The sequence below is a fragment of the Cynocephalus volans genome, chromosome X (genome assembly GCF_027409185.1).
Source record: "Cynocephalus volans isolate mCynVol1 chromosome X, mCynVol1.pri, whole genome shotgun sequence".
In the NCBI taxonomy this organism is placed as follows: domain Eukaryota; kingdom Metazoa; phylum Chordata; class Mammalia; order Dermoptera; family Cynocephalidae; genus Cynocephalus; species Cynocephalus volans.
The window spans coordinates 166,612,277-166,621,462 of NC_084478.1; positions in this window are offsets into that span (position 1 = coordinate 166,612,277).

The window sequence follows — 9,186 nt, forward strand, 5'->3', positions numbered from 1 at the left end:
CTAAGAATTTGTAGATGTGTAGTTTTTAATAATTTAAGCAGTATGTTTTTTTGTCATTTTATTTTTTGTTTTGATTTTGGGGATTGTTTTTAGAGTTGTGAAACGATAGTGGCAGATACATGGTGTTATGCATTTGTCAAAACCCATAAAACTTTACAGCACAGAGAGTAAGCCTTAATGTAGGCAATAAAAAAATAAATGATTGACATTGGGGGAATCCCATGTTGAAATGCAGACTGGCATAAAATAATCTAGCTGTATGATGAATGTTTCATGTACCTCATTAGAAAAGGTAGGGTGAAAATGGTGCTAACCTAAGTAAGTTTGGAAATCCATGTAAACTTTAAAACTAAAGACAAGAACAGTTCATAAGCGTTGTCCTCCAGTCGGCAAAGTTGTTTTCTAACTGGTGTATGGGTTAACAACTCTGGAAACGGTATAATTGTATTCTGGGATCAAATAAATTGGTAAATGGATTGAAGATGGTGAGAGCCAGATTGTTTACTGTTGGAGTCGATGTTGAATGTAAGGAAAAGGTGAAGACTAGAATGAGCCATGTGGCACTATGTTAGAGCTGGAGATATTAGTATGAATCTACATTTAGCCTAATATACATACAAATGGATAAATGTAGGAATATTTATAGACATATTTGTATACACAGGTTAGTATACACAAATATAATTCCAAAGTCTGTTGCTAAGAGATCCTAGAAGCAACAAGACATAGGCAGCAATGAGTATACCCAGGGCCTGGATCATGGTTTCTAATACCATTCTCCAATTAGAAGAAATCAGTGCTCCTTGGAGAAATGGTTGATTGCAGTACTGTAACAGGAAATATACAAGGTGATCCTGGATGTAGTGTCAAAATATAAATAAGTATTCAAAAAAAGAAAAAGAAAAATATGGTATTGAAGTATGCCAAATGGACATAGTAGCTGATTGAAAGAACTCCAATACCAAAGTTGGAAAATATGAGCAGCAAAATAAATAATGTAGTATTGGATTATAACCCAAAATATAAAATAAACACTCACAAGTTCATATTGATAAAAATAAATGACTAAATAATGAAAATAATAAATGAGTACAATAGATAGATTTCTCATTCAGTATACTAATTCCAAAAAGTTTATGTTGGTATTGCCCCCTCAAGGATGCGCAATATAACTTTTCACCCTTAAATACGGATTGTGCATAGTGACTTCCTTCCAAACAACACAGTATGAAAAGTTGTGGGAGAACTTTACAATGGACAAACTTAACACAACCTGAGCCACCCGAAGATGGTTAGCGTCAAATGTGATAACTCCTGTTGTTAGGACGTATCCATTATATAATGTGATGAGAGCACCACTACCTCTGTGGTCTTCCTTCTCCAAAAACTTATAAATCCAGATTAATCTTGATAAAATATTAGACAATTGCCAGGTGAAGAATATTCTACAAACACCTGACCAGTACTCGTTAAAAATCTCAAGGTAATTGAAAACAGGGAAAGTCAGAAAAGCGTTGCAACTGAGAGGAGCCGGAGACAAGACGAAAAAGTGTAATATGGTATCTTGGATGGGATCCCAAAAGAGGAAAAAACATTAGGCAAAAACTAAGGAAGTCTAAGTAAAGTACGTACTTCAGTTAATAATAGTGTATCACTATCAGTTTATTTATTTTGTCATACATATCATACGAAAAGTACTTGATAACAAACAAGCTGTGTACAAGGTACATGTGTAATCTATGAACTACTTGTGTAATTTCCCTCTAAATCTAAAACGTTCCTAAAATGAAAAGCTTTTTTCATGTACCTGCTGGCCATTTGGGTGTCTTTCTTTGAGAAATGTCTATTCAGCTCCTTTGCCCATTTTAAAATTGGATTGTTTGTTTTTTTGCTGTAAAGTTGTCTGAGCTCTTTGTATATTCTGGATATAATCCCTTGTCAGATGCATAATTTGCAAATATTTTCCCCCATTCTGTAGGATGTCTTTTCACTCTCTTGATTGTTTCCTTTGCTGTGCAGAAGCTTTTTGGTTTGATATAATCCCATTTGTTTATTTTTTCTTTTGTTGCCTGTGTTTTTGGAGTGTTATTCATAAAGTCATTGCCCAGTCCTAAATCCTGGAGTGTTTCGCCTACATTTTCTTCTAGGAGTTTTAAAGTTTCTGTCCTAATATTAGGTCTCCAATGCATTTTGAACTGATTTTGGTATACGGTGAATGATACAGATCAAGTTTCATTCTTCTACAAATGGATAACCAATTTTCCGAGCACCACTTATTGAAGAGGTAGTCTTTTCCCCAATGTATGTTCTTGATGCCTTTGTCAAAGATCAGTTGGCTGTAAATATGTGGGCTGATTTCTGAGTTCTCTATTCTGTTCCATCGTTCCATGTGTCTGATTTTTATGCCAGTACCATGCTGTTTTTGTTACTACAGATTTGTAATATAGTTTGAAGTCAGAAAGTTTAATGCCTCCAGCTTTACTCTTTTTGCTCAGGATTGCTTGGACTATTCAGGGTCTTTTGTTCCATATAAATGCTAGGACTGCTTTTTCTTTTTCTCTGAAGGATGTCATTCATGTTTTCATGGGAATCACATTGAATCTGTAGATGGCTTTGGGTAGTATGGACATTTTCACACTGATTCTTCCAATCCACAAAGAAGGAATGCCTTTCCATCTCTTAGTGTCTTCGTAATTTCTTTCAGAAGTGATTTGTAGTTGTCATCATAGAGCTCTTTCACCTCTTTTGTTAGATTTACTCCTCGGTATTTTATTTTTTTGGAGGCTATTGTAAATGAGCTTACTTTCTTGATCTCTCTCTTAGAGCTGATAAATGAATTCAGTAAGGTTGCAGGATACAGAATCAACATACAAAAATCAGTAGGGTTTTTATGCACCAACAACAAACTAGAAGAGAAAGAGATCAAGAATGCATAAGCTTTTTAGTTTGATGTGATCCCATTTGTGTATTTTTGTTTTTATTGCCTGTGCTTTAGAAGTCTTCTCCATAAAATGTTTGCCCAGACCAATGTCTTATAGTGTTTCTCTTATGTTTTATTCTAATAGTTCTACAGTTTCAGGTCTTACACTTAAGTCTTTAATCCATTTGATATGATTTTTGTGTATAGTGAGAGACAAGGGTCTAATTTGATTTGATTTTCGTGTATAGTGAGAGACAGGGGTCTAATTTCTGTCTTCTCTGTATAGATATCCAGTTTTCAAAACACCATTTATTGAAGAGGCTGTCTTTTTCCCAACATATGTTCTTGGTGCCTTTGTCAAAAATTGGTTGTGGATAACAGGATTCATTTCTTTGTACTCTGTTCTGTTCCGTTGGTGTATGTTTCTGTTTTTATGCTGGCCCCATGCTGTTTTGATTACTATAGTATTGTAGTGTATTTTGAAGCCAGGTAGCATAATGCCTCCAGCTTTACTCTTTTTGCTTGGGATTGCTTTGGCTATTTGGTGTCTTTTGTGGTTCCATATGCATTTTAGGATTTGTTTTTTTTTCTATTTCTCTCAAGAATGTTGTTGGTATTTTGATGGGAATTTCATTGAATCTGTAGATCACTTTTGGTAGTACACTCATTTGAGTATATTAATTCTTCCCATCCAGGAACATAGAATGTCCTTCCATTTTTTATGTGTGTTTTCTTTTATTTCGTTCATCAGAGTTTTGTAGTTTTCATTGTAGAAATCTTTCACCTCCTTGGTTAAATTTATTCCTAGGTACTTTACTATTTATTTATTTATTTATTTATTTTGGTGGCTAACTCTAAATGAAATTACTGTTCTGAGTTTGTTTTCAGCTAGGTCATTCTTGGTATGTACACTTAGACACACTACAGATTTTTATATGCTGATTTTGTATCCTAAAACTTTACTGAATTCATTTATCAGTTCTCAGAGTTTTTGGTAGAATCTTTAGGTTTTTATGTAAGATCCTAATATCTACAAACAGAGACAATTTGACTTCCTCTTTTCCAATCTGGATGCCATCTGTTTTTTCTCTTGCTTAACTACTCTAGCTTGAAGTTCCTGTTCTATGTTAAGTATGATTGGTTGGCCATCCTTGTCAAAAGTGAATGATGCATGTACTGATATTTTTTATGTTATTTTATACTTCCTTGTAGACGTAAAATCCTTTATGCAAATAAAATTCTATGATTTGTTTCTAAACGTACATGACAAGTCTATACTTCCTTATACTCTAGCTGCATACCTGGAAAATATATTAACTAGTATTGTGTAAGTGGAATAGTTTTTAAAACCCCTAGGCCACGGGCCGAGCCTGTGGCGCACTCGGGAGAGTGCGGAGCTGGGAGGCGGCGACGCTCCCGCCGCGGGTTCGGATCCTACATAGGAATGGCCGGTGCACTCACTGGCTGAGTGCTGGTCACGAAAAAGACAAAAAAAAAAATAAATAAATAAAATAAAATAAAAAATAAATAAATAAAAAAAAACAAAAAAAACCCTAGGCCACTTGCTATGTGGGGAATCCAACAGGAAATCATTTTTTAAAAATCATAACATTTATCATATGTGGAATCTACTTCAAATAAGGCATACATATAGACTGATGAGCTCTAGAGTGGACACGTGAGGGCAATTATGTGATTTCTATAATTCTATCTCATGGATTATTATCTCATGATTTAAGCTGGATATGTTCCCCTTTTCATGAAGAAAGGCTTCCTTATCATGAAGTAAAGAATAACCTCGGAGAAAGATATTTTTTGAAAATGAGGATATCTTTCTTATAAAGAATCACATGATTTAATGAATACTGCAGTGTTTCTATTATCAATTAAATGAGAATTAGAATACTGCATTCTTTTCAAGTTCATTGTTTTAGAATTTTTTTCTGTTTGGAATCAACTGTTGCATAAGGAAAAAATGTTCAAATGTTGTAGTAACATAAATTATATTTCATTTACCCCTTGAATTTTGACAAGTTAATATTAAGATGAGTTAAAATTGCTGTAAAGTTTGTGCTTAACAGGTGTGCTTACGCTATGTGTAGGAGTTAGAACTAAGGGTGAACCCCATCACTCAGGATTGCTTCTGAAGAAGCGGTCGGGGGTAAAAACGAGTTTAAGTAATTAAATCAAATCCCATCCTTTTCATTGTAATTATAGATATCTGCTAATCTTTAAAAAGTATAACTCTTAAATACTTTGCCAAAAAAGTCAAATCTCTACTTTCTGTAGTTAGCCGTCCTAAAGAGAGGGCAACAGCACAATTTGAAATAAACTTAGGATGTGAGTACATAGATCCAAACAAAAGACAAAAGAGAAGATGGTTCACAATGTCCGACTATTATATTAATAGATGCAGAAAAGTATTTGACAAAATTCAACATCCCTCCATGACAAATACTCTCAGCAAATTAGGGAAAGAAGGAAAATACCTCAAAGCAATAAAAGCCATATATTACAAACCTACCACGAAGTCATCTTGAAGGGGAAAAGCTAAAAGCTTTTCCTTAAGAACAAGAACAAGGCAAGGATGCCCACTGCCACCACTGCTATTTAACGTAGTATTAGAAGTACTAGCCAGAGCAATTAGGCAAAAGAAAGAAATAAAGGGCATCCAGGCTGGAAAAGATGAAGTCAAACTTCCCGTTTGCAGATGACATGATCCTTTATACGAAAAAAACTAAAGACTCTACTATAAAACTCTTAGAGTTGATAAACAATTTTGGTAAAGTTGTAGGATACCACACACAAAAAAAGTTAAAAAAAAAAAAATTCAAGTTATGTCATTCTTTAAAACTCTCCTGTGGCTTTTCTCTTTGGAGACAGAAAATCTTGCAAAAGCCTGCAGGACTTTACATAATCTGTCCCTCCCCTAGTCCCACCACATCCCCACTGTCTTAGACTTCACCTCTTACCACTTTCCCCTTCTGTCTCTTCAGCCTCCACAGGTAGCCTGCTGCCTCCAGCATTTGTATTTGCTGTTCTCTGCGCCTAGAGCACTGCTCCTCCCTAGATTTCCACAGGGTAAGCTAATCATTTTCTTCAGGTTTCTTCACTGACAACCCATGTCTAAAATGGAACCTCCTTCCCCTGCCCTGTCACTCTGTCCCTCTTATTTTGCTTTATAATTCCATAGCTCTCCATGTCACTCATTGCTCTCTGTGCTATGTATTTATATACAAGGGCACATCAAAAACTTCATGGAAAGATAAGTATCATGTATCATCTTTTTTTGGTTGCTGGCTGTTACTGTATTAGCTTTCAATTCAGTGTTCCCATGAACTTTTTGAAGTACCCTTGTATTTGATGGATTTTTGTTTAATGTCTATCCCTTTATTAGAATATAAGTTCCCATTATATCTTTACCACTTAGTAAAACACTTGGCACGTAGAAGGTGCTTAATAAACTTTTGGCGAATAAATTAATAATGAATGATGTCCCTTGACCCAGTAATACTGTTTTAAAAACACATAAGCAAAGAATAATTTATCATTTAGTAAATATATGTGCCAACAACTCTAAGCTTTCTGTAGTTATTCAATAATAAATGTTACTATAGTTTTTATTTTGACCAGACTTGTTTGCAATTCATTTTTTATTTGAAAAGTTCAGTCATTGATTTACTCATTATACTTATTTGGCATCTTTCGTGAAAATAGCCCTGAACTCTGCAATTGAATAAAGAATAAGGAAGAAACAAGGGACATGTTACTTGCATATTAGACCCTCTAAAATTAATATCCAGAGCTTTTCCTTTGAACATAAAAAAATAAAAACATTTTTGAAATAATATGAATTTTTATTACCAAAGCTGGACTAAAGATTTAAATTTATAAAATTTTGGCAGTAGAAATTCACATTATCTCAAATATGTTTTAATGTATTATGTTGTAATGGCATGTCTTGCACTTGGCAATCTTGATAATACAGGAATCTTTCTTTGACTATATTCATAATCACATACATTGCCAAAGAAAGATCACTGTATTATCAGTATTGCCAAGTGCAAGACATGCCATGATGTTTTTTATATACAGTCAAGTACTATGATAGATTGTATAACAGTAAACATACCCTTTGGGAAGCAGTAAAATGACAGTTAATAGGACTATTCTAACAAATGAAATACTTTAACTGGTTAATTGCTTTCCAAACGTGTGTCATTTCACCACAATAGGAAAAGAAAACCTGGGCCGGCCTATGGAGCCGTTTTTCTGTGTAACGTGATATTTAAATACTCTTTTAGTTTGCCTAAGTACCAGACTAAAATGTTCATTTTGTAGGGCCAGCCCGTGACTCACTAGGGAGAGTGTGGTGCTGACAACACCAAACCAAGGGTTGAGATCCCCTTTCTGGTCGTCTTTTTTTAAAAAATAAAAATAAAATAAAATAAAATAAATAATATAAAATAAAGCAAAATAAAGTAAAATAAAATAATGAAATAAAAATAATATAAAGGATTTTTTTTAAAATTTCATTTTGTAACTGAATAAAGTCCATATGACATCTCATAAAACTGTTATAAAATCACACATGTCGCAAATTCAGTTATATATATTGCTATTTAAATCATCCTTTGCATAAATAGTAATATCAGATGCATATTTCATCTGACAATTTTGAAGAGAAGTTTTTAAAGTGTAAAGTTAAATTTTGGTCTCTGTATTTTTTTTTTACTTAATATCCTGTGAAATTACTATTGTGTGCCCTAATTTGCATTTTACTCCCCCCAATTTAACTATAGCATTTAAATGTGGGTAAGAGGTATAGTGAAAATAAATATAAAGTTATTATTTTACTAGAAATGTAAAGTATATTTTTCCCTTTTCTGAAAGCATCACACAGGTTACTGAACTTTTAGATGGAATCCGCATCTGTGGAATAAGCATCTGTGAACTCTCATGTGAAAAGGTAAGTGAGGTCATTGTCAGACATTGGTTGGTTTGCCTTGCAAAACAAAATATGGAATTTTATCTCAAAAAGTAAAACCTAAAATCAACACAAATTCACAATTACATTCTCAAAAGAAAATTGGATTTGAAGGTGAGATGTTTCAAGAGGATGATCATGGTGAGCTTTGATTTTATTTTATTCATGTGTTTGCAGTAATAAATGGAGAATGTCTTCCTGAGTGTACGGACCAATAGATTATAAAAATATTCCTCAGCGATTTTTTCCCCAATAAAATTGAAATGTGGTGTTTATTCTGTTAAGGAAAACGTCTAAGGGATAGAACAATGACTTTTCCTGCCTTTTTTGTAAAAATCTGGTACCTTTGAGGAATTGAGCTTTTTATTATATTCATATTTTGTCACAAGGATCTTGGCTTGTGAAATAATTTAAATACACTAAGGAATGTTTTTAATTTAAATCAGTGATCATTAGTGAAGAAAATGAATTTAATAGGATCTGCTATACCAATAGCTTGTATTCTAAAAAGCAACTTCTAAAATGCTGCTGGGATTCTTCAAAGGACTAAGAGTAGGTCCTTGTTGTGTGCACGCATTATTTAAACCATGAAAAAGTTTTCAGATATCCATTGATTTATGATATGGGCTTATCCATTTGGTTATAAAGCCATAGATAACTTTATCATGTAATCATTGACAAATTGTTTCTATACAATAAATGGCAGAGTGGCTCCAGAACAAACACTAGAAAAAATGTTTGAGAGAAAAAAACTTAGTGTAAAGGGACAGTAATTTTTATTTTAACAGTTTTTGTGAACGATATAAAATATTTTTTTCTCCAACAGAAGAATCCCATTCTGATTTTCCATATGGATCATTTCCCTCTATTGCTAGACCTAAACACTGGCAAACTGGTCATACAGGTAAGTCATGTTTTCAGACTATTTATATTAAACGGTGTTTTTTCTTCTAATTCATGACTTACTTTTTTCCTCTCTTAAATCAGCTTTTCTTGTCAAGTTGAGGAAGTTCAAACCACAATTTAACTGAGTACCCCAGATGACAGCAACTGATTTGAAGACAGAAGAGGATCAGAATAGAACTTTGTGTTGCAAACCACTACTTTCATAGATTGGTATTTTTAACTATTACAATGATGTTTATAGCTTTTACATACAATTTTGAAAAAGTAACAAAAGCTAAAGAAAGATATGTAACATTTCAGAACTGCCTAAATGTCTCATTTGGACACTTGTCTTGCAGTTTGACATCTTGCAGTGAATGATTCCAAGTTGCTT